Source organism: Rhineura floridana, chromosome 3 (assembly GCF_030035675.1).
Source record: "Rhineura floridana isolate rRhiFlo1 chromosome 3, rRhiFlo1.hap2, whole genome shotgun sequence".
Classification (NCBI taxonomy): Eukaryota; Metazoa; Chordata; class Lepidosauria; order Squamata; family Rhineuridae; genus Rhineura; species Rhineura floridana.
Window position 1 is genome coordinate 109,108,706 of NC_084482.1, and position 25,694 is coordinate 109,134,399.

Sequence of the window (25,694 nt, forward strand, 5' to 3'; positions counted from 1 at the left end):
TCAACTACTTTCAAAACTCTGAATAGAATGTACAACCTGTTTGTTGTTGTTATGTGCCTTCAAGTCAAGCATATGTTATAAACCACCATACAACCTGTAGGAAGATAAAAAAAAATACTGTTTGTAGGATACAGTTTCAATTTCCTAGTAAAATGTAAAGAAAAGCAAGGGTGAAAGGGGAGGGAGGGCAGGATATACATTTAATAAATAAATAAATAAACAACAATTCTTGACAGCCCTGATAATGGGTATATATAAAGCATTGAGTTAAAAATGTTTCACTAAAAAGGCTGCATCCCATATATAAACAAAAATAAGTGAGCTGCCTGGGGATAATTTGAAAATAAATTCTGATTTACTGCAGATTGAATACTATTTGGGATTGAGCCCAAAAACTAGTTTATGAAATAACTGACATGTAATAAGCTTGTTACATCTCCAGGAAATTATCCTTATTCCAAATGGTGTTCAGTCCAAGTAAAATCAGAACTTATTTTCAAAGTATTTCAATTTTCTTGTGTAGCTTTTCTGCTTTGAATAAAGTTCATGCCTTTTAAAATCAGTTCCTTTACAACATTTACAACAATTAAATTGTTAATAGTTGATGTTATATGTCACGTGTTTGACTTTAAAATAGCTCACCTAAATTTATAACTGATCATGCATTGACAATTAATACTATTATAATAACGTTTTTATGAGAACCAGTGTGGCGTAGTGGTTAGAATGTTGGACTATGACCTGGGAAACCAGGGTTCGAATCCCCACACAGCCATGAAGCTCGCTGGGAGACCTTGGGCCAGTCACTGCCTCTCAGCCTCAGAGGAAGGCAATGGTAAACCACCTCTGAATACCGCTTACCATGAAAACCCTATTCATAAGTTGGAATCGACTTGAAGGCAGTACATTTACATAACGTTTTTGTATTTCACCAGTCAAGTGACTGATGTGACTTGTTTAAATATCTAATAATAAAATGTCCTAACCTGGATGGTGTGAGAAGTACAAGGGTTAAATCAATATTTTTAAGTACTTGGGAGTGGTGACTGTAATGGGCACCCTCGCAAACTGCTCCCAGTAAGACTGTTCAACCAGAGGCTGTAAACATACACTCGTCGTCACATCAAAGTGCTTCAGTTAGCCACACCTGGAGGGGAAACAGGGTGATCTGTCAGTCACTTGTGAAAATTTGAAGTTGAGTCGGAAAAAACCTCACTCAAGCTGCTCCCACCAGGGTTTGTATAGCATTGTGTGCCCCCGTTTTCAGAAGAGAAAGGTACAGCCACACAGGAACTGGCAGAACTATGAGTGTATTTCTACCCTAAGCTTCTGTTCAAATAGCTCCACTATCTATCAACCTATACGCCCTAAGAGCTCTCCTATAGCAAGATCCCCACTCACTATCTAAACCACACATGCAAAACCCCAACAAATGTAATCCCAGGTGATTTTTCATTCACATCTTCCAAAACTAATCTGTACCAAATTCCTGTTCTTTGAAACCTTACCCAAATCAATTCCTCCTTGCAATTTACACCAAAGCCCTCTAACAAAGCTTTTCAGTAGTCAGTTTCTATGCATGTTTACTGAGGATTAACCCTCTTGTGTCAGTATGATGCTTTGGCCCCCAGCAGCTGTTTAAAATACAGGCATACCCCGCTTAAAGTAGCATCACTTAAAGTAGCCTCGCTACAAAGTACATGCTCCATACTCCACCATACCCTGCTTAAAGTACGCGCACTTTGCAATAACGGACACTTTATTGGCATGACGCCACTGCCATCTAGTGGCGATTGCGCGCAGTACAAGTGAAGATAATTGCTTCACTTTAAGTACATTTTCACTTAAAGTACACTCTCCAGTCTCATTGCGTACGTTAAAGCAGGGTATGCCTGTATTCATAAAACCGGGTTTTTTTAGCAAATCTGTGCCACTTCATACTTTTATGAAGATCAGTTGTCCTGTGGTTTCATCTTTTCTTCTTTTAAGTTTTTAAAAATATATTTAGCTTACTAAACTATCAGAGGCCCAATTTATCCCTATTGAAATGAATGGGAACGTGAAACTACCAAACACTTAAGGTAACTGGGATCTATTTTGTCCCAGTAACTTCTCAAAACAGGGTAGGGAAAACTTCTGCATTTTGTCTGCGCCATAAATTCCATTTTTATGTGGATTAGAGTACTTCAAGAGCACCACAGTAGATGTTTTTCTGTTTTCGTAAAAACAAAAAAACAGGTATACTCCTGAGCGAACAAGGAAAAAAACTCATTAAAAAGGGCTGCAGAGGTCTGTTGGACCCCAGGAGTAAATTTTACCCCAGCGAGTCTCAAGGTTGGCTTTCTTTTAAAATAGGCATCAATACTCTCATATTGCAAACTTGCGACATGGATTTTAATCTTCTTGTGAAAAGAAAAACCCTGTTATGGTATTGGAGTACTGGATCCTTTCTATGGACTGTGAGTGCAGTATTTCATCTAGGCATTTTTATTTTGTTTGTTTTCTGTTCTGTTAGAAGCCCAGTATTTCACCTATGTATCTCTTCAATTCTCTCCTCCAGGGCTTTCTAGTAGCCTATTATACAGCCACAAGAGTGGCTGTATACTATAGTTAGCATGGATTTTTCACATTCCACAATGCTAAATTGAAAATACCCCCTCATGCCATTCTGATCCTTCCCATAATCTCATTTCAAAACAAAACCTTACAAAACTTATAGTCCTGAACTCAGAAACACTTGCTTAACAACTCTAAATTTTCATGGTGAGACACAAAACAGTCAGAGAGAATCAAGAGTTCAAAGTGTGAAAAGAGAGAAAGAAAAACCAGACCCCTTTGGACTTTTTTCTGTCAGAGTTCTCATAATCTGTTGAAATTCATTAAAAATCAGTCATGTTCACAGAGTACCTGTAATCCTGTTACTGACCTTGCCCCATACTCCGACCTTCATCTTCTGCATTTTAAAAGTTAAAAAATGCCTGGCTGAATTTTAATTAATTTAAGAAATTTAGCATTGAACTCAATGATAATGTCAGGCATGCTCATTAAGAACTGTCAGTGTTCTAAAAGCCAGACTTACAGCTGATTGGCCTGGCTAATCAGGGGGCCACACCCACACTAGACCTTTAAATCTTTTGAGACAGTCGTGGCTTCCCCCAAAGAATCCTGGGAAGTGTAGCTTTGTGAAGGGTGCTGAGAGGAGACTCGTATTCCCTGACAGAGCTCCAGTGGCCAGAGTGATTTAACAGTCAGCTGCTCTGACTGAAGCGCTGTGAGGGGAACAGGGCGTCTCCTAGCAACTCTCAGCACCCTTCACTAACTACACTTCCCAGGATTCTTTGGGAGAAGCCATGACTGTCGAAAGCAGCCTTTCCCAACCTTTGAGTTCCCAGATGTTGCTGGACTACAACTCCCATGATCCCCAGCCAGCATGGCCAGGAATTATGGGAGCTGTAGTCCAGCAACATCTGGGTACCCAGCAGTTGGGAAAGGCTGGTCTAAAGTGAAATAAAGGTCTGGTGTGGATGTGGTCAGGGACAGCTTTGGTTTAAATCTGGATGGGAGGCTACATGTGCCTGCTGTAGAATAAAAAGGTGGGGGAAACCCTGAAAAAGAATGATACTGTTCACAATGTTTTCCTTTTGGAAAGCAAAGGGGCTTCCCTTCTGCCCCGTGTCCACCCATCCAATCTCCTCCCACCCTCCCCCTTCCTCCCTCCCTCTCCTGCCATCGTCCTCCCCTCCCTGCCCCTCCTCCAGGTCAGTTTCACCTATCCTAAGCATGATTGCACGGGAGTAAATCCCACTGAACTCAAAAAGCATGGAAACGATCAACCCTGCCCTCCCCTTCTCCTCCCTCTTGCCCCTTCCTTCACCCCTTCTCCTCCCACATTGCCTTCCAATCCCCTCCTTCCCCCTCCTCCTCCTTCCCCCTCCTCCTCCTTCCCCCTCCTCCTTCACCTCCCCCTCCTCCTTCACCTCCCCCTCCTCCTTCACCTCCCCCTCCTCCTTCACCTCCCCCTCCTCCTTCACCTCCCCCTCACCATATGCTCAGAGGCACATGTTACCAAATTCTTCCAAGCTACATAGGAAGCAGATTGGACTGTGAAAGACCAACCCAAATTGTATTTGCATTTTGACAAATTTGTAGGGCAGTACAGTATCTCAGAGAGGAGGTCAGGTCTCCTTTAGTGCATTCACTAAAGCTGCCCAATTTCCCTGCTTTTTAACGTTTGATAGAAATATCTGTGGGCTATAGGCATGTTCTTAAACCACAAGGTTTTTTGCTTATTAGTGAATTAATATTTAGTTAACATTGTGAGCTATAACATGTGTCAAGACGATAGCTGTCAGGCTTTCACCCTGAACAATTGGGATCATTAAACATGTAGGGAGTCTTCAGGAGAATTGGAGGCTCCCTGCTTCAGAAAAACACATTCAGAGTTGTGGATGATGACTAGGGGTGGAGCCTAATTTTGGAATGTGATACCAGTATTAAACTGGAGTAATTTTAAAAATCAGTTATAATCTTTATTTATAGGTAGATCACTTAACTGAGTTCAGTGGGAATTAGTCCCTGCAGGGGTTGTCAGCCCATTAGGTCCTCTGGGTACATTTGCCAACCAAATAAACTGTTGTGGGCATCACACATACCACAATTAAGCACTCACTGCAACCTATTCTATTGGTTAAAAAAGAGTGCTCCTTTTAATGCTAAATTCAACAGAGGGAAAAGACCCTGTGGATGCCAGGGAAGGCCTCTGCAAGCACGTTTGTGGGTACTATGTTGGTAACTCCTGCCCTAGTGTTTAAGACAGCAGGTCTGGGATACCTGTGGCTGCAATCCTTACCTGGGAGTGAGACCCACTGAATTTATTAGGACTTACTTCTGAGTAGTCAGGGTTAGGATTGCAGTGCGAGATAATCTAACAGTCATTTTCAATCCCTGCTCGTGTCTCCTGGGTGTAAAAGGGCCAGCTAAAGATCACCCCCCCAGAGAGTGGCTCAGGGGTTACGTGCCCTGCCACCTGTGCAGCCATGGGCAAGCTGCATAGTCCCAAGGAGCCCAGTTGCCCCCCAGCTGGCAGTTGCGGACAAGGAAGGGGCTGGCTTGTGCAGCTGTGGCAAGCTGAGCAGCCCCTAGCCAGCTGGGGAGGACTAGCCTCAGAGGGAGGCAATGGTGAACCCTCTCTGAATACCGCTTCCCATGAAACCCTATTCATAGGGTAGCCATAAGTTGGGATCGACTTGAAGGCAGTCCATTTCCAATTTTTTCAACAGTCATCCTCAGAGAATGGCTAGTGCAGCAAACACATACAGACCACCCTTTCATTGCATATTTATGAGATGACAAAGAACCAGGGGCAGAATTTAATGTTGATTATTAATAAATGTGAAGTAAAGGACAGTATTTTAGATTTATGACAATGGGCTGAATGCTACGATGTCCCATCAGTGTATGGATTTCTACTTGCACAATGGGACTTTCCCTCTCTCCTCAAATCTGCTCCAGAGGGTTGCAGTAAACTCTAGAACAGATTTAGGGAGTGCATGGGGAGGGGGAGAACATTCAGTTGCGCAAGGAGGAATCCTTGCACTAATTAATTAAAGATATAGAACTAGTTGAATTCCACCATTACAAGTCCTCAACTTTCTTTACATCAACACAACAAAAACAGAATCTTGCAGCACTTCAAAGACTAACATTATTATGACATATGCTTTTGGATAAGAGAAAAATAAACTCGTTTGAAATGTGGTGTTGGAGGAGAGCTTTGCGCATACCATGGACTGCGAAAAAGACAAATATTTGGGTGTTAGAACAAATTAAACCAGAACTATCACTAGAAGCTAAAATGATGAAACTGAGATTATCATACTTTGGACACATCATGAGAAGACATGATTCACTAGAAAAGACAGTAATTCTGGGAAAAACAGAAGGAGTAGAAAAAGAAGAAGGCCAAACAAGAGATGGATTGATTGCATAAAGGAAGCCACAGACCTGAACTTACAAGATCTGAACAGGGTGGTTCATGACAGATGCTCTTGGAGGTCGCTGATTCATAGGGTCGCCATAAGTTGTCATCGACTTGGAGGCACATAACAACAGCAACAACGCTTTTGGTTACCTCTCTGAAATAAAAACAGGAAGTTGCCACTTTTATCATCATTCTTATTGTGGAGGGCTGTCTTGTGCCTTTAGAGCTGCATAACAAGCAGAAATTCAACAGATGGAGATGCAATAGCAGTGGGATAACCATAATCAAACCGGTACTGGCTACTTGTCCAAATACGCAAGTCGCTCACATACATACATTGCAAAAATAAACCAATACTGTTAACCTTTGGCTAGAAGTAGCATACATCCCGAGCCCCTCATTTGTCTTTCAATCATCCCACCATCCATCCCACTTTATCTACTAAGCGAGCGACTCTTCCATCCAGCCCCTTCTATTTCAGTGGAGTCCGAGCTTATGTATGTTTTAAATAAAACCCACGTTTCAGTGGTGCTTCCTCCCAGAGAAGCCTGCATGGGACTGCAGCCTACTCTTAACCACATCTACGCAGAGGCAAGTCCCATCGACTTCCTCCCAAGAATGTGCCTTTGCAGCCAGCGGTCCGATCCTAGACAAAGTTAGGCGAGTTAACCCCCTGGATTCCAATCTGAGGCGCGCCTTACTCAGGCTAGGACCGGGCTGTTAAAACTCGCCCCTTCTCTATCCCTGCCGGGGCCTAGAGCTCCAACGGCTCGGTTCACCTTGCATGGTTATTCCGATGTTAAGACCCACTGTGTCCAGTGGAGCCGACTCCCGTGGATAAGGATTGACCGTCTTACAGCGCAAAACCGGGGTGACTATCTCTTGACCCGCCACCCTTTACCAACCCTCTGTGAGGCGAAGCGGGGCCACCTTCGCCAAGCGCCGTCATTTCTCCGCCTCAGCTAGCTTCTGTTGTCGGGCCGGCGGCAGCCTTAACTGCTAGCAGAGCCCGCCTCGCACCCGCCACCCAATTGCGTCGGGGAATGGGCAGCCTCCCCACCCAGAGCTGAGCCAAGCGATGTGGGCCGGGCCTAGCCGCTACCTCTGCCGTCGTTACCGCCGCCATGATGCTTGTTTGCTTTCAATGAGTGTGAGAAGGAGGCGGAGGAGGAAAAGAAGGAGGAGGCGAAGGAGGAGGCGGGGGGAGTCAGTTCTCCCGTCCGGCCCGCGGCAGGAAACAAAGAGCCAGGCAGGCAGCGCAGAGACGGGGATGCTGCAGCTACAGGTACGGGGAAGAAGAGGAAGCGGTGGTCGAAGGCGTTTGAGTTGCCCTTCTCCCTTCCTCTCCCCTGTGTGAATATATTGGGCGGGTGGTGGTCGTGGCCTGAGGACAGTGGGTTTCTGACGGGAGGCGGCGGAGGTGGGCAACAAGAAGAGGTAGGGGAACGGCTAGAACTGCCCCGGGGTGATCACGATGGGGGTTGGAGTAAAAGATTATTCTGGTGGGAGGCGGAGAGCGCGGCTGCTTCGAGGTCCGGTGGGACGGGGAGAGAGATGGCTGACTTCCCCCGAGGGAGAGGGCGAGCGGAAAGGAAATATGTTGTGGGTCGGGATGTCCGGGGTGGGGGCTGGGGTTTTGGAAACAACGGGAGAGGGTGTTACATTCTCGGGGGGGGTAGTGGTTGGAGGCTGATGACTAGAAGACGGGGGTTGTGTTCGAGTCCTGGGGCAAGTCAGTGCTATTGTTTTTATAGTAATAAAGCGGGGGGGTGAAAGAGAAAGGGAACGCTACTACTTTTACGAGAGGGGCTGTTTGAGGAAGGAGGGAGAGGCTAGGGGAGATGCAAATATGTTGCCAGATGAAGGAGAATATTGGGCCTGCTCTCTCTGGAGTGTGTGACATGCCTTATTGGGGAAGGGGGGTTGTCGGGGGACAAATTGTGAAGGAAGTGTGTGTAGGGGAGGCATTAAGAGGCGCTGGGGCAGTAAACAAACTGTACGAAGGTGATCTGCGTACAAGAAGATGAGAACAGAGGCCTATTGCTGTGGAGGTGTTGTAGAGTGTTGCGGGTTGCTGTTTTGAAACAAAAATATTGGGATGTGTGGTGGCTGGGAGGTAGCATAATTGATGTAGAGGGTATTGTTTTCCAGGAAACAAAAGGTGTTCTGTTGGGGTTGGCAGGGATGATAAGGGGCCCCAAGAAGAAAAAAGTTTTTGGTCTGGGAAAGTCGAGAGGAGTGATGTTTTGCACTTGAAAGTGTGGGCGAGCCTTCCTGAAGCTATGGGAAGGTTCTGGAGGAAGTGACGTTCAGAATGCTTGTGGACGAAAGCTGGGGCGGTGGGGGCAATGTGGGGTGTGTGTGGGGAAAAGGTCTCCTTCGGTTGATGTGTCTAAATGCGATAGGATTCTGAAAATTTTACTAAAGTCCTCTGCTGAGGGGATGGATAGGAGTGCATCAAAATGCTTTTTTTTGTACTAAAAGCAACAAAGAAAAAGATTACAGGAATTGGGGAAAAAGCCTAGCTTAATAAAAACTGAAGGATTAAACAGTTCTGGAAATAAGCATGAAGAAAGGGAACCTGCATTGTATAGCGGTTTCTGTTTGCTCTCCCCCACATCTCCATAACTTCTTAAAGATAATTTGATAAAACAGGAACATGTAAATTTAAAAACTATCCATACCATGCATAAACAAAACCTGCATTACAGGATAAATTTAAGCTTACGTGCACTACTCTTGGAACTGAAAGGCCTGGCTTGCAATGAGGAGGCCACAATAGACAGCCTGTGTCTGAAATAGAAAGGAAAGAGCTTTAGCAGGAATGATTGACAGCTGTACTGTCCAATGTAATGAGATGGGGACAGGAGTTGTGTTTATATACAGGTAGGTGGCTGGGCCACAGAGACTGTGGAACACACATGTAGGGGGGTAAACAGGATTAGAATGGAAATCTCTTGGGGTTCGGTACAAAAGCAAGTCTGTTCCATATGTTTTTGCATAGATGGAGGTATCTGGTAAAGGGCAGTATTAGGCTGCTAAGAAAGCTAAACTTCACCAAACAGTTCCTTATCGTTAGGAATAAAGAGGAGATTCTAGGGGTAGTATACAGTTGTGCATTTGATAAAAAAAATATGTCAGGAAAGAGAATTTTATGTGTAATGTGTGTGAGATTTGTGTTTTTTAATGACAGGTTTTTATGTCCAGTGTTATTTCCATATTGGTGAAGGGACATAATATAAAAATACAGTACATAAAACTGTAGCTGTTGATGTAATGACAGCTAATTTGGCTGACCTTCCTCTTCCCTACTGTAGCAATCTGCGAGGTTTTTTTAAGGTGTTTTGTTTTAAGAATTACAATTATCTGTAGTAAAGGACAAGAGAGTAGATATTGTTTTCCAGCATCTAGAACAAAATGTTATATGATTTTTTAGGAAAACCTTAGAACTGCTCAATATTAAATAAGATAATGAAAATGTCACTATTGTTCTAAAACGGGGGGGGGGGGGACTTGCATTCAGGTTTCCAGCAGAGATTTTTGAATTGTGCTGTAAACAGTTTTGGATTTCTGCAGTGTTTGGTGTGTGTCAGGGTTATTTTCTTTTTTGGATGTTACCACATTGGTAATGAGAGACTTAAAATCCAAAAGAATTAGGGAATGCTTATGGTAATGATTTGGTGTGGATGTTTGCAAGTGTTGACTGGTAACTGTATTGTGTCTTGCATTTCTTTTCATCCTAGAGCAGGCCTCGTAATTGGGGATTTATCAGCATTTCCACTGGGGTAATTTTACAGAATTATCCACCCTGTGTTCTCCCTGCTGGTTCATCTGGACTCTGGAGTGTGCTGCTAGGAATGAAGTCTTCTCTGGGGGTGTATTCACAATATTACTGAAATGGAACCATTCGCATATGGATTAATACTTTATTCGCTTTTCACCTGAATCACTTGGATCAGTTCATTTTTTTATATAAAGGAGATTGCTCTGCATCATTTTGTTGTGAACTCCTGAATGCAGTCTTGACTAAATTCAGGCTGTTTGGTGTGTTTGAATAATTGAGGAAGAACTGAAATATAAAAAATTAATGGAACTATAATACTGCATGGGCAGGTAACAATTTTTGGTTTTTTATATCTTTAGATGTTCATTTTTCATATTAGCTTCTGCGGGTTGAAAGGGTGTATTTTTTTAGTAAGCCTGTCTTAATGGTAGCCTTATGCAGTTGTCAAATTAGTAAAAACCAAAACACTAGTGTACTACTACTGCATTTTAAGAAATAAGTTGAATTCTTTTGGCTGAAAATAATTAAAATCAAGGGTTTGGCGGACACTCCTCAATGCATTGAGTTTGTCTACATTAAATCCTATTCTTTGGGTATAGAATTAAGATGCACATGTGTTAAATAACTGTCATCTTAATTCCACTGTAACCCTATGCTGATGTTCAAATGCACATTCAGTATGGTGTTGGGATCATGTCAGCATGCTCCAACTAATGTTTGTGCCTAAGACAATTTTGTGCAATCTGTACTGTATTTTACAGTGTACATACTGCACCGATTGAACTCTATGCTGGCAGCCAAAAGTTGTATCAAATGTGTGAATGCTAGGAATGGATGGAGTATGGAGATTCTTCCATGTGTAGCATTTGAACACTGGTGTTTGGCTAAGATGGCAAAAGCATCTGTGGTGAGTGAATCAAAAACTAGCTGGGATATCAGAAGCCCTAATTCCTTTCTCACTAGACTAGCCTTGTGAATTAGCCACCAAGAGTTACTAGCCTGTCATTTTTTTAACTCACCTGCTTTTTACTTACATGATGAGCTGTAGAAAATGAATGGACTCTTTCCCTCCTTTGCCAGTGAAAAACAGGGTAGTAAAATATGTTGCAAGCTTGAAGTGAGCACGTTCTGCCTCCTTTGCCAGCCCACTTGGTTTCTATGAGTGTGCAGAAAGAGGGATAGTGTTCAGCATAGAAGTGCAGTGGACTGGTGGTAATGAGATGAAGCAATCCATGCCTCTATAGCTAACCTGCTTGGTTTCTGTGCTGGACATGCAGGATAAGGCTTCATCTCCTGTGTGTTCTACATAGAAACTCAGTTGGATGCTGGAGTTGGCAAAGATTGCTCTGTAACTCTGCCACCAGTCTTTGCATCAAGCACAGAAATCACCTTCTTAGTGCACAGAAGCCCTCTGCTGCTAGCCCACTGGGATTTTGTGCAGGATGGTGCTCCTGTGTATCCAGCGTAGGAACCAGGCAGGCTTGTGGTGGAGGCATGGATTTGCCACAAGGCTGTTGTGTTTCTGTGATAGTGGTGCAGGAGGTTTGCTTGCTGTGCACCTAATAGAAATGCACCAGGCTGGTGGCAGAAGGAAGTAGTATTTTCTTCCTTCGACCATCAACTTCATTGGTTTCTATGCTGGATGCAGAGGAGGGAACTTCTCTTCCAGAACTGAAGTGGTCTGCCAGAGGAAGAATGGTGCGCTTCATTCCCTGGGCAGGAAGGAGTTACCCTCCTCCTCACCCACTGTAGAGATTCAGTGAGCTGCAGGGGAGGGGGGAGGAGACAAGCAGTTTGCCCCCTTTGGGAAGATCACTCACTCACCAGAGTTAAATTCGTAGTTACAACTCATTCACTCACCTGGCTTCAAATTCTTTTATCACATGACAACCGAGACAGCTAGTTAAAAACAAAGCTATACTATGCCATCCATACTCCCGTATTTGGTCATAAACAATTTGTCCCCAAAGAATATGAAACTAATTAACAGTAAAGCATTTGAGGTGTGTGTTACAAATTTTAAAATTTCATGTTCGTAAGTTGAAGGTAAGCTCAAATTTCACTTGAGGCAACATTCTGATCTCTACCTAAATTACTTCATAGAACCCACTTACCTACTTCAGACTGAGTTGTGATGCTCAGAGAAATACTACAGAAGATCGCTATTAGTGTAGCAATAAGTTTTAAAAATCAATTTCCCATATTTTAATTAGTCTGTAAAATTTCACTTAAAAGTATGAACTCATTCTTACATGTTTTCCACATGTAGCTACCTTTAAAGCTGAGCAGCTTGTGTGTTAGACATGTCTGTTGTCAGTGCACACACAGTTTGAAGGGAGTCCTAAGTAGCATTAATTACTCCCCAAGGTCTGTAGCTTAAAACTTTGTTAAGTTTAGCCTTGATAGGTATCACATCCTGAAAAAGGGTGTGAAAAATTACCTCCTGAAAAAGAAGCTGACCACTGGTAGTGTAGCTGAGAACTGATCTGTGACTTGATGGCTGTAAGAAACAGTAGATTGTTAAGAGAAAGTCAGGCCTGGCTGAACATAACCTCTGTTTTAAAACTGGCATGCTAGTTTTGTAAGAACACATCTTGTTTCATAATTCCTCGGTATATTGTGCTGTGCTTTGAAAGTCAGGATTTTTGTCAACCTTCCCCCAGAATGTGAGAGAAAACGAAGACTGATAAGATCTTTGTACTTGTACAGTTGTGTTCAGGTATATGTGGTAAAAAACTGAGGTGGGGGGTAGATTCCCATAATGTTTTCCATGTGTGTTAAGAGTGTTAAGGTGTACAGGATCAGCTTAGTGTAAGGTCATACTGGTGTTTATCTGTGACAGAGTGAACATTGAGCGTAACAGGGTATATGCACAGCAGGAATAACTTGCCCCTTGGTTAATGGCTAAGTGCGAAGTTGTGTATAATTCAGGGAATCAAACAGTTAACCAAGGCAGAAGAGAAAATACCCTAAATTATATGAGAGCCACTGTTGAATCTGAACAAGAATAAAACCTCTAAAAAGGGAAGAACCTCAGATTTGACCCAACCAAACAGAATAAATCATGACCACAAAAAATTATAGCTGGAAGGTTTTGTATACATCTTAGGTTTGTCCCCGGCTCTGCCATCAAGAAAGGCTGGAAGTAGCGTGAAGGATGGAAGCGTTCTGCTTTAGTGCTACAGTCCTCGGTAGCAGGCTGTGAAGGTTAACAGTCTCTTGGAATTAGTGAAGAATGACTTCTTTTGTGCAGAGTGGTTTTCCTGCCATAGTGGTCAGCAGTTAAAGTTATTGAAGCTTTTATCTTTCTAATTTTTGACCCAAATATGCACACTGGGCCCAGTACTGTAGAAGGTGCCATTCTGAGCTTATGTGTGTTGTGAGAGGGCAGCCATTGTACTTTGCTGCATTTTCCCAAGCTGTGGAAACACAGGGCAGCACTGTGGTGGCTGCCACATGCAGGTAAGAAATGATGAGAGAAGAGAGACGAAGGAGGAGTTCACAGGCATGCGTGCTGAGTGGTCAGCTGTTCACCTTTGCACAACTGCTATATTCCCTGGTAAGTAGCATATTGTATAGGTAATCTATATTGTGCTGTCAGTGTGTGCAGAAAAACTGCTTTGCCATGTGTGGTATGTCAACATGGCCTTTGGAAATAGTGGTTATGTGAAGGGGGGAATCACAGATATTATAATTAAGATGTGACTTGTAAATTGAATTGACAGCTCCAAACACACAGAGAACTAAACCTAAAGTGGAAGTGAAACTAGGTCTCAGTGTCTGTGGTGGTATAATTACAATGGAAAATATTCTAGATTTGTAAATGTATGTTAAGCTAAATTATGCTAAGTTCCTGACTTTTGTAGTGTGCGAATACAAATGTTCATGCATACAGCCCCCTGTCCAGCATCACCCTATATACCAAATCCTGCAAGTATTTTGCTTACTTCATTACTTTTAGAGGTATTGTGGTTAGAAGGAACCAACACTATGTTGTGGTGCCATACTGATGTGCAGGCTGAGCATCACCCATATTGTGGGTGAAGCAAAATTGCTGTCCTCTTATGCGCAATAACATCTTTGTATTGCACAGCCTGGTGTAGAGTTCATGTCTTTCTGCTTACTTGCGATTTCTACGAGTAATGTAGTAGTTTACCCAAGAGGATTGTGTTTTAAATGTTTACACTGTGCTGAGTAGTATTCATTAGATACTGCTTGTAGCTTGCCACAGTTTTCTCTGTGAAGGTTAAGATTGTTTTGAGTTCATGGGAAATGCAGGTACAGGATTTATTCCCTATGTATTTTGAGTGAATATCTATATTTAAAGAGTGAACAATAATGTTATATTCATGCAATTTATCTCCAAATAGGCATTTAGCCTTATTGTTGCAATTCCTCAGAATGTCCTGCTTGGAAGAGAGAGCATTTCTACTTATGTATTAAAACTTTCAGACAAGGAAAGGAATACACACTGTCAACATGAGTGCCTACTAACATGTTTCCCAGTATTATACAGAAGGTCATCAGCTAAAAGCAGTTTATGAGGAAAAAGCCTTTGAGATGGGCAGTCCCAAGATGACAGTGATATAGCTTGAAAGGAAGGAAATGCTGTTTTAGCAGATATTATGTTCATTCCAGTAGAGATAGGGCAGTATTAAGAGCTGTTGTGTAAAGCAGTGATGAAGGTTTTTGGAATATTGTCTGACTTCTACATTTTAAAGAAGTATGAATTTAAATTAATGATTTCAAAGGAGAGCTGTTGGAATGATCTGAACAGAAGCAGCTGAGGAAATGTAAGAGCAAATATATATCATGACTGAAAGTTTAGACTTTGCCTGCTTATCTTTCTCATTGTGCACACTATTGGCATTCATTCTCAAACTTCTGCTTGTAACTATAACATACTCTTCCACCCATAAGATCTCTCCCTATACCCTCTCTCTTCAGTATCCTGGCAAGGTCTCAAGCTGAAAATGACAGAGGAAGAGCTTTACAGTTCTTGCTAAAGACATCCCTTCTTCCTTTTGCCATTGTTTCAGAAACCATGTGATCCCCTCATCCAGTTTGGGGCCATCTGGGACTTCTACCTTTTTTATCCCACTTCCCTACATCCAGCCCGTTGATCCGGTTGCCTCTTCCGCATCTCTAAGAACCACTTCATTTGTTCTGTATCCATAGCTAAGGCCTACATCCATGCTGTGGTAATCTTTTATCACTAATGCATCCTCATCCTTGGAGATGCAATATCAGTGTGTATTAAGTGGTTGGATTATAGGATTCATAACATTAAACTGTACTTTAGCTCTGATTAAAGAACTGAAAATGAGACAAAGCATTGAAGCCATACCAGTAGACTTCTCATAGTGTAGTTTACTTCTTTTGGAACTTGCACAGAATAGAGTTTGATCCCTCCCACTTGAAAATGTGGGCGGCAGTGACCTTGACTTTCAGGTACTTCACTGTCTCTCTATCTCTAAAAAACAAGCTTAACTTGCTGCACCAAGACGATGAAGCACTATCAGTGCTTTAAGGGGGCGGGAATAAAAATAGCAGGTGTTTCAGATTTTCTGTCTTGATACTTTGAAACAATGCAAATAAGCATTTAAGTCTTACAGTTTTTAGCTTATTTGCTACAATTCATTTTACCAAAAACAGGAACGTTAGTGTAACTGGATTTCCTCTTCTTTTTCTTAATCTGTTTTGCAGCTCTCCTAGTGGTCAGCCATATGTGGCTTCCAATGTGGATTTGACTGGGAGTACTGCAAATCTGATGGCAGGGAGTACAAAATCCACAGCAGCGTGAAATTTCCTTATTTTCCTGGCACACTCTTACTGGTAAATATTGGGTAAACTTGGAAGCCTTAAAATAGTCAACCAATAGAGAATTAGACTTCAAGGGGCAAACTCTTGCTTGTTTCATGTAATGCATCACACTATACTTAATAAATATACAATAGCCACTGAGAAGCTAGGTTTGCAAATTTACAAAACTGATGAATATGCACATATCCAGACAGTCTTTTCTTACTCAGTTCCAGTACAAGTTAAAATGTGGTAATTATGCAAAATACACTTAAAAGCATTAGTTCTGGACTTAGTATTTGAATTTATACATTTTTCAGGGTTAGTATATGCAGAGTGAGTGGGTGGTGGTGGTTTTTTGTGTTTTTTTGCAGAGAGCTTTTGGCTCTGTTATGGATAATGGAAACAGATAAGACAGTTGCTTTACAGTGGCACCTGGGAACTGTATCCATGAAAAGCCAATAGATACTAAGCATCTAGTTGTCCCAGTCAGTTGAATCTATTTTTCTAAGTCGATACCGGGTAGAGGTTTGCTGAGCTGTTTTGGATAAACTTGTCTTTGCAAGGCTAATTTTCTCACAACAAGCATATGTTTTCTTTTTGTTAGATATAGGTTTGTGGATAGAGCCTGGAATTTTGGGCTCTAATCTGAAATGTAACTTCTGCTGACACGGTATGATTTTTTAAAAAGATATATTGGATAAATTAGAGTTAAATTAGAGTTATTTACAAATATACCTAGTTTAGAGGAGTTTACTTTAATAACATGATCTGTCTTAGGATGAGTTCTGGACTCTTAGCTCACACAAAACTCATATTAAAACACCAGAATCTAATGACATCAGATGTAGAGACTAGCAAATTTATTATGACCAGTGGTGTATTAGAGGAGGAAAGCAGGTGAGCTGATCTCTTTGGGGAGGGGGTCAAAGCAAGAGTGATGACAACATCCACTGAAGCACCAGTGTGACTAACAGACCCTTGTTGCTCTGGCAAATTAAGGAAGTAGTAACAAGGCTTTCAAGTCCTTTTTTAAAAATGTGCTTCTACTTCATGCTAGTAATTTAAATAGTAGCACTTTGTTACAAGACTTTGCATTTCTGACTAAACTGTAACAGTTGCATTCAACTGACTGAAGATATTTTGTTAAAGCTTAATTTGTTTTGCAAGTTTTAACTTAATGCAACCAAAAGTAAACCCTCTAAGTTCAGTGAAGCTTATTTCCAGGTAACTATATATAGGTCTGTAGTCAAGCTAAAAAAAAGTTTGGTCTTTATGATGCCAGAGGACTTCTCCTTGAAAGACTAGGCTTTCTTTATTTTTGTAGTAAAAAATTATTTACACAGCTGCTTGCATTTTCTGATTCTCCTTGAGGGTGTAGTTATGGGAGGTATATGGTATGTTAGTGGCCAGATGTGTTTTTCATTAATTCCATGTAGTAAAAGGTTCTAAAACAACTTGTCACGTCTAAATAAGACAAGGCATCATGTGCTTTTTCTAATACAGAAATTAAACTATAGCTGTGCAAATGCAGACAGGTGAATAAACAGACAAATTTCATGACACCTGAAGATATAAAAATGGAAGGGTTCAAGAGACCTCTAAAGATTAAAATTTATATTCACAAAAAAACCAAAGCTTGAACGAGCAGATCAAGATCTGTTTACTACATCATGGCTGCTTGGAGTATACAGCCCTGTCAGCAATTGGTCACCTATGGCATGTGGTCACATGATGAAGTGAAGGTTACTGCATACTCTGTCAGGCAGAAATGTGGGTCAGTGGAGATGTGAAATTTTCCTTGCGTATACAGGTAGATGCTACTGGTCACCAGCTTCTTATGAATGTCACCTACATTTTGTAAATGGTTGTCTAGCCACCCAATCAGTTAGGAAATGAAATCAATGGAGAAAATGCATTACATTTAGGCAGGAAATGAAAAATAGGAGCTTTCTTGGCTACCTGTCAAATTAAGACACAAGTATTCCTCTGTAGGGCCTGTGCAGTTCTAGTCTATGAAACAAACTTGTATTGCTGTCTATTTATATCTTGATTATATGCATATAACCTTATTTTTAACTGTTCCAATTGACTTAGTCAATAATTGAGAGAATTGCTTCAAATACTGGAGTTCTTTTTAATCATATTTGCATATATTATAATGTTTGGGTACAATGAATAAGGGGAATTTGTTGCCTTGCCTGCTACCATGTGATAGCAAGCATCCAGTGCAACCCCCTTTCCTGTCACTGTGTGTTGGCTTGTAGGCTGTAACGTCTTCTGTTTTGGCAGCTAGTGGGGACTTTAAAAGCCAAACATCTGAAATGCACAACTTTGTCTTTGGTTTTCCCTACCTCCCGTAGCTGAAGAAATAGTAAATAAAGCTTCATTGTAAATTCATAGATAGTCAGCGTTATTCATCCCCCAAGGGAGGGGCATACAACAATTAAGTCACTTTAACTACTAATATCATGTTGCTTTTCTTAGGCAAAACCTGCAACTGAACTGGATAGCTCTGTTCCAGCGAGTGAGAGAAGTAAGCGGTGTGGGAACTATGTAAAGAGGTGCCTAGACTTGAAATAAGGCAGAGTTGAATTCTGCACAAAGAAATCTTCTTACTCATATTTCACTCAATATCGCATTGCTTAATGTTTACTGTCAATGGAATATTCTAGCAGGAAACATGTAAATTGATTAGTAAAATCTTAACGAAATGATTGTGTATCAAGATTTAGCTACATACCAAAATACCTTAGTTGCAGTCTTGGGCACGATTGCACATGCTTAAAACTCATTGAAGCAGTGGATTACAACCTGTCAGACTCATTTCTTGTTAAATCAGCCTGAATGGTCTAGATGCTAATTTCTGCTCCTTTAAAAAAAGCTGCTTTATTAAAAATCTGTTGCACCAGTTTGGTCAAATTTCTATGTTCTTCAGTATAAGGGAGCTTTCTAGTAATGCCAGTATTCTGTAATATTTTGCATTTCATTTATGACACTCAACATATGTGCCGTCATGTAGATAACCTGTATCCATACATACATTACTCTTTTGCACATAGACCAGCCGTACAGATTGCACAAAACCCTACTGCTTTGGAGGAGAATTTTTGCAATCCAGACAGTGTAATCTGCCTGCAGAAACAGGGTCTCTCTCAAGTGCACGTGCATGCACACACTTAAACTTTTTCTGCATCTGTCATCTAGCCCCAATGGTTGTGCAGGTAGAGCTCCCATTAACCCACAACCATAGCAGGAATTTGTTTATCTTCTGTTGTATCTGTGAAGCTTTCCAGGATAAGTATCCCTATTCTCCCCTTTGCTTCTCTGGCTAAGGCTGATGGGCACTAGATTAGCAAAGGCTTTACTGGAAAGCGCAACTTGCTTTCCTGGCTGCTAATTGACACCCTTTGTCTCCAAATCTAAGCCCAGTTCAAATGTGTGTGAAGACAGTGGTGCTCTCACAGGTCCACATTCCATCTCATGTATCTTGTCTTCTCTTGTTCTGTGCTGGCCTTCATCATGAGGTGAATTTCCTCTCCTGAATCTTGCCTTTTGGATGCCAAAATGTTATGTTTTCATCTTTCACTTTGGACTGCGTGGTACTAACACTCAGGTTTCTAGGTGGTGTACATTAATTTTGATACTTCCATGAGTGGGAAGTCAGTATGAGGTTTCTGTGTCAAGGAAACAAGACTATGGGGGCTTGTATAACTAAGGGAGCAATCCAACTGCCAGGGAGCTGGTGGAAAGCTCTGCGAGATCCTCCTTGTTTTCAGGAGCCGCAGGCTCCAGAGCTATGCGCACAAGCTGGCTGGAGAGTGCTGGCTGTGGCCAACAGGCCTCCTGGGGGGTAAGCACTCCCCATGAGCCTGAATGGGATTTAAAAAAATTTTTTTACTCCACCAGCCTTTTGGCCAGTGGATTTCAGAGGGGGTATTGGGACCCCAGGGGAGGGGTCTGAACACGAGAAGGATCTTGCATAAGCACCCCCATGGCTGCTCCCCCCCCACACCTCTGGAACAGCCCATTTTGGGGCCTTCTCCTGGGCTTCCATCCAATGGGCTGGCTGTCCCCGGCAGACCTCCGGTAGTGCCGGAAAGCTCCTGGCAGAGCCACATCTCCCCTGTGGTGGAGGGTTGCTGCTGGAGGAGCCTGGCAGAGCTGGGAGCCTCCCAGTGCCACCAGAGATCCGTGGCATCCAACTCACCCCATCCCGGCAGAAGGGTGAGTTGGATTGCTCCCTAAGAAATTGCAATTTCTTAGGTAAACACTAATACTATTTATAGTAGTATATTGTTAAAAGTTGTTCTGATTGCTTGTAACTTTAAAAATATGATATTCTAGGATGGATGTAGTAAGATTTTTGATGCATTCTGAGTTGAAATTTTTCAAATTATATGCTTAAATCTGAGGTTAGTAATTAAGCTAAATTAAGGGAAAAGACACTTTTGAGTTCAATCTGTTAGATTTGTTTTCCCCTAACATTTCAGTACTTCTATTTCTATGTGTTCCTGATAATGTTGTTGATGTTTCCATTTAAAAATGTGATGTTAAAAGGCTGTTCCAGCGTAGATGCACTTTTTTGGAGGGAGGGAGAAAATGATGAACTTGCAGACATCTCACACTTTTATCGTTTCCTGCTGCTTTCTGACTCCAAAGAGATTGTGGATGAGACTTGCGTATTCCCATTCGGACAGTGCACAACACATGCTCCTCTTCTGTAAAAAGGACTATTTTACATTCAAAGGAAAATGTTGAGGAAAACCTATTTCTGAAATGGTGGTTGTACTAGTGTAAGCAATTCTGCTCACAGAAGGATATTTCACACCAGCTGTTCCCCTGACAAAGGCCTAAACATATATGGGCTGAAACGTGTTGGGCTTTTGTTAAAAATTAGATATATTTTTCTAGCATCTTGGGGTTCCCCCTTTCTTTTCTCTTTCTTCACAACTTTCTAGCAGAAACATTTCTAAAAATTAAGTCAGTTACAGAAATGCAAAAATCTATGCTAGTTGTGATAATGCAAAAAAAATTATGAAGTGTTAGTGGGAAAAACAAACCTTGGTAATGGCATCACTAATAAAAGTAAGTAAATAAAAACTAATTAGCAAGGGGCAGTCAGTGTTCACCTTAATGTTTTAATTGATATTTTAGTGTACAATTGTTTTGTATAATAATAAAATAAAGGTTGTATCATAAGAACATAAGAACATAAGAAGAGCCTGCTGGATCAGGTCAGTGGCCCATCTAGTCCAGCATCCTGTTCTCACAGTGGCCAACCAGGTGCCTGGGGGAAGCCCGCAAGCAGGACCCGAGTGCAAGAACACTCTCCCCTCCTGGGGCTTCCGGCAACTGGTTTTCAGAAGCATGCTGCCTCTGACTAGGGTGGCACAGCACAGCCATCATGGCTAGTAGCCATTGATAGCCCTGTCCTCCATGAATTTGTCTAATCTTCTTTTAAAGCCATCCAAGCTGGTGGCCATTACTGCATCTTGTGGGAGCAAATTCCATAGTTTAACTATGCGCTGAGTAAAGAAGTACTTCCTTTTGTCTGTCCTGAATCTTCCAACATTCAGCTTCTTTGAATGTCCACGAGTTCTAGTATTATGAGAGAGGGAGAAGAACTTTTCTCGATCCACTTTCTCAATGCCATGCATAATTTTATACACTTCTATCATGTCTCCTCTGACCCGCCTTTTCTCTAAACTAAAAAGCCCCAAATGCTGCAACCTTTCCTCGTAAGGGAGTCGCTCCATCCCCTTGATCATTCTGGTTGCCCTCTTCTGAACCTTTTCCAACTCTAGAATATCCTTTTTGAGATGAGGCGACCAGAACTGTACACAGTATTCCAAATGCGGCCGCACCATAGATTTATACGACGGCATTATGATATCGGCTGTTTTATTTTCAATACCTTTCCTAATTATCGCTAGCATGGAATTTGCCTTTTTCACAGCTGCCGCACACTGGGTCGACATTTTCATCGTGCTGTCCACTACAACCCCGAGGTCTCTCTCCTGGTTGGTCACCGCCAGTTCAGACCCCATGAGCGTGTATGTGAAATTCAGATTTTTTGCTCCAATATGCATAATTTTACACTTGTTTATATTGAATTGCATTTGCCATTTTTCCGCCCATTTACTCAGTTTGGAGAGGTCTTTTTGGAGCTCTTCGCAATCCCTTTTTGTTTTAACAACCCTGAACAATTTAGTGTCGTCAGCAAACTTGGCCACTTCACTGCTCACTCCTAATTCTAGGTCATTAATGAACAAGTTGAAAATTACAGGTCCCAATACCGATCCTTGAGGGACTCCACTTTCTACAGCCCTCCATTGGGAGAACTGTCCGTTTATTCCTACTCTCTGCTTTCTGCTTCTTAACCAATTTCTTATCCACAAGAGGACCTCTCCTCTTATTCCATGACTGCTAAGCTTCCTCAGAAGCCTTTGGTGAGGTACCTTGTCAAATGCTTTTTGAAAGTCTAAGTACACTATGTCCACTGGATCACCTCTATCTATATGCTTGTTGACACTCTCAAATAATTCTAATAGGTTACTGAGACAGGACTTTCCCTTGCAGAAGCCATGCTGGCTCTGCTTCAGCCAGGCTTGTTCTTCTATGTGCTTAGTTAATCTAGCTTTAATAATACTTTCTACCAGTTTTCCAGGGACAGAAGTTAAGCTAACTGGCCTGTAATTTCCAGGATCCCCTCTGGATCCCTTTTTGAAGATTGGCGTTACATTTGCCACTTTCCAGTCCTCAGGCACGGAGGAGGACCCAAGGGACAAGTTACATATTTTAGTTAGCAGATCAGCAATTTCACATTTGAGTTCTTTGAGAACTCTCGGGTGGATGCCATCCGGGCCCGGTGATTTGTCAGTTTTTATATTGTCCATTAAGCTTAGAACTTCCTCTCTCGTTACCACTATTTGTCTCAGTTCCTCAGAATCCCTTCCTGCAACTGTTAGTTCAGGTTCAGGGACCTGCCCTATATCTTCCACTGTGAAGACAGGTGCAAAGAATTCATTTAGCTTCTCTGCAATCTCCTTATCGTTCTTTAGTACACCTTTGACTCCCTTATCATCCAAGGGTCCAATCATCTCCCTAGATGGTCTCCTGCTTTGAATGTATTTATAGAATTTTTTGTTGTTGGTTTTTATGTTCTTAGCAATGTGCTCCTCAAATTCTTGTTTAGCATCCCTTATTGTCTTCTTGCATTTCTTTTGCCAGAGTTTGTGTTCTTTTTTATTTTCTTCATTTGGACAAGACTTCCATTTTTTGAAGGAAGACTTTTTGCCTCTAAGAGCTTCCTTGACTTTGCTCGTTAACCATGCTGGCATCTTCTTGGCCCTGGCGGTACCTTTTCTGATCTGCGGTATGCACTCCAGTTGAGCTTCTAATATAGTGTTTTTAAACAACTTCCAAGCATTTTTGAGTGATGTGACCCTCTGGACTTTGTTTTTCAGCTTTCTTTTTACCAATCCCCTCATTTTTGTGAAGTTTCCTCTTTTGAAGTCAAATGTGACTGTGTTGGATTTTCTTGGCAATTGGCCATTTACATGTATGTTTAATTTAATAGCACTGTGGTCACTGCTCCCAATCGGTTCAACAACACTTACATCTTGCACCAGGTCCCGGTCCCCACTGAGGATTAAGTCCAGGGTTGCCGTCCCTCTGGTCGGTTCCATGACCAACTGGTCTAGGGAATAGTCATTTAGAATATCTAGAAACCTTGCTTCTTTGTCATGACTGGAACACATATGCAGCCAGTCTATGTCTGGGTAGTTGAAGTCACCCATTACTACCACATTTCCTAGTTTGGATGCTTCCTCAATTTCATATCTCATCTCAAGGTCTCCCTGAGCATTTTGATCAGGGGAACGATAGATCGTTCCCAGTATTAAGTCCCTCCTGGGGCATGGTATCACCACCCACAACGATTCTGTGGAGGAGTCTGCCTCTTTGGGGGTTTCGAGCTTGCTGGATTCAATGCCTTCTTTCACGTATAGAGCGACTCCGCCACCAATACGTCCTTCCCTGTCCTTCCGATATAGTTTATATCCAGGGATAACCGTATCCCACTGGTTTTCTCCATTCCACCAGGTCTCCGTTATGCTCACTATATCAATGCTCTCCTCTAAGACCAAGCACTCCAGTTCTCCCATCTTGGTTCGCAGGCTCCTAGCATTAGCGTACAGGCACTTGTAAGCAGTGTCTCTCTTCAAGTGTCTTTGGCACTTGTGGTTAGGCCTGTGGTAATTTGTGGTATCAGATCAGATGATGTATGAAACAAAGGTGCTGATGCCTTGTGAATAATTTATGCTATCCATTTGTCACGAATAGTGTAAGAAATTTGTTTATAACCCTTCTACACATGTGACAGTTTAATTAAAAAGGCAGTGGGGTCAGTTATATCTCAGCAATATTCAAAGAACATCAACCATTATGAAAATGCTAATTAAAAAACACATTGCTGCATCAACATAAAGTAGCGTTTACCATTTAATACCTTTATTCATATTTGTATGCTTTTGAGTTGAATGAGCAAACATGAGAGTAAGATATATGGAATCTGTAAGGTCCCATAGCGATTAACACTCCCTAGGTTTATGGTAGATCCCAAATACAATCCTTTTGGAAGTAAAGGTGGGACAGAAATCTAATCAATTAAATTTTAAAAATGCTATATAGTTGTACCTTTTCCTTTTTAAAAAATAGTCTGATTATTATTATTTCATTCTTGTCACACCAGATTTGGGTAACTAAAACTTTTTTTAAATTTAATTGAGATCCATTTAACCCTAATGTCAGATTAGTAACCTGGTTTTTTCACATGAAGTGTTAAAATGTGTGAGCTCTCTAATGAAAACTACTGTCCTGTGGCCCTGCCATAAAGCATAGTGAGGTAGACTCAGGCAATGGGCTTTTGGAAGCAGCAGACTTGGGTTTTTTTTGTTTCCAAAATACACAAAGACTATTTCAAACATCTTTCTGCAGGTGTTCTAGGAAATCAGCATGCAGGGTGTACGCTCTATGCCATTCTTTGAGCTGCTTTTCATGTTTCTCCAGAAGGAAAGAGCCAGCCAGGTGAGGCTGGCTGGAGGGTTAAAGAGAAGGATAGGTGGTCAAGTGGTAAAAAGGCTAAATAAAGTTGGCCCTGAAAACATTTTGGCAACTTGACAAACTTTCCAGTTCTATAGATTAAGTTGAAAAGAAATAATGCTATCTGTTGAATTTTGTTAAGACCATCCATGTGTTTATTTGTTGCAGTACAAATGGACAATGTCAGTTTGTTTTCTCCCCTACTTTGCGTGAGGCAGAGCTTGATTTGACAGGAAAGTCAGCAGAGCTTCTTGAGCCAGTATGATGTGACCTTGACTTAAATTGGCTGAGCCTGTTGCTGGGTAGAAGAGAAAGGAGGATGAATGCTTTGTTCAGCAAGCATTGAAGGGGAATTCCCACCTTCAGAAGTTTGTGTTCACAGTTTGAGCTGCAGAATACTTAGAATTCTTATCCAGTGTTAAGGATTGTCAGCATATATGGAAAACAAGGTTAAAATCTTATGAAAACAAGGTTAAAATCCTATGAATTTCCAGGAATAAGTTACAATATTAATAGATTATATAAACCTTGTCACCAACTGCATAACGTGAACCAAGTGAGTCATTTTGCTACGCTTAACTTCCATTTGTATTTGAATTCCAACTTTTTCCAGCAGTACCTACCTATTACAACAAATAGCCAAAGCTGTCCAAGAGTGCTTTTCAAACATTTTAGTAGATTTGGGGTAGGGTGTGTGTGTGCCAAAACCAGTGTGGTGATTTGGCTAGAGTGTTGGATTAGGACCTAAAGACCGTGGTTCAAATCTCCACTTGGCCATGAAGCTCCACTTGGGCCAGTCACTGCCTCTCAACCTAACCTACCTCACAGGGTTGTTTTGAGGATAAAATGGAGAGGGGGAGAACTATGTACACCACCTTGAGCTCCTTGGAGGAAAGGCAGGATATACTTACAATAATAAATAATGAAATAAAACCAGACAATTACAAATAGTGCCAGATTCCTCCCACTCAATGTTATTTATTTATTTATTACATTTATATACCTCCCCATAGCCGAAGCTCT

At 41.7% G+C, this 25,694-nt stretch overlaps 1 protein-coding gene and 1 long non-coding RNA gene across 10 annotated transcripts in view; one reads left to right on the forward strand and one right to left on the reverse strand.

The window, feature by feature from the left end:
- The window catches only part of LOC133380290 (uncharacterized), a 56,712-nt gene extending 49,454 nt beyond the window's left edge, over positions 1-7,258 (reverse strand). For 3 of the 6 annotated variants that reach the window (XR_009761415.1, XR_009761413.1, XR_009761409.1), the window contains exons 1-4: positions 6,760-7,013; positions 6,014-6,134; positions 987-1,147; positions 37-94 (exon numbers count right to left, since the gene is read on the reverse strand). This is a non-coding gene — a long non-coding RNA (uncharacterized LOC133380290). Of the gene's footprint in view, positions 1-36; positions 95-986; positions 1,148-6,003; positions 6,135-6,759; positions 7,014-7,082 lie in introns of those variants that run through there. The other 3 variants (XR_009761411.1, XR_009761410.1, XR_009761412.1) reach the window with 3 other exon arrangements.
- CNOT6 (CCR4-NOT transcription complex subunit 6) overlaps positions 7,083-25,694 on the forward strand; it is a 61,553-nt gene continuing 42,941 nt past the window's right edge. The window contains exons 1-4 of one of the 4 annotated variants that reach the window (XM_061617291.1): positions 7,083-7,265; positions 15,471-15,599; positions 16,174-16,239; positions 18,054-18,102. The gene's annotated coding sequence lies outside the window, so the exon portion shown is untranslated. Of the gene's footprint in view, positions 7,266-7,393; positions 7,418-15,470; positions 15,600-16,173; positions 16,240-18,053; positions 18,103-25,694 lie in introns of those variants that run through there. The other 3 variants (XM_061617292.1, XM_061617290.1, XM_061617293.1) reach the window with 3 other exon arrangements.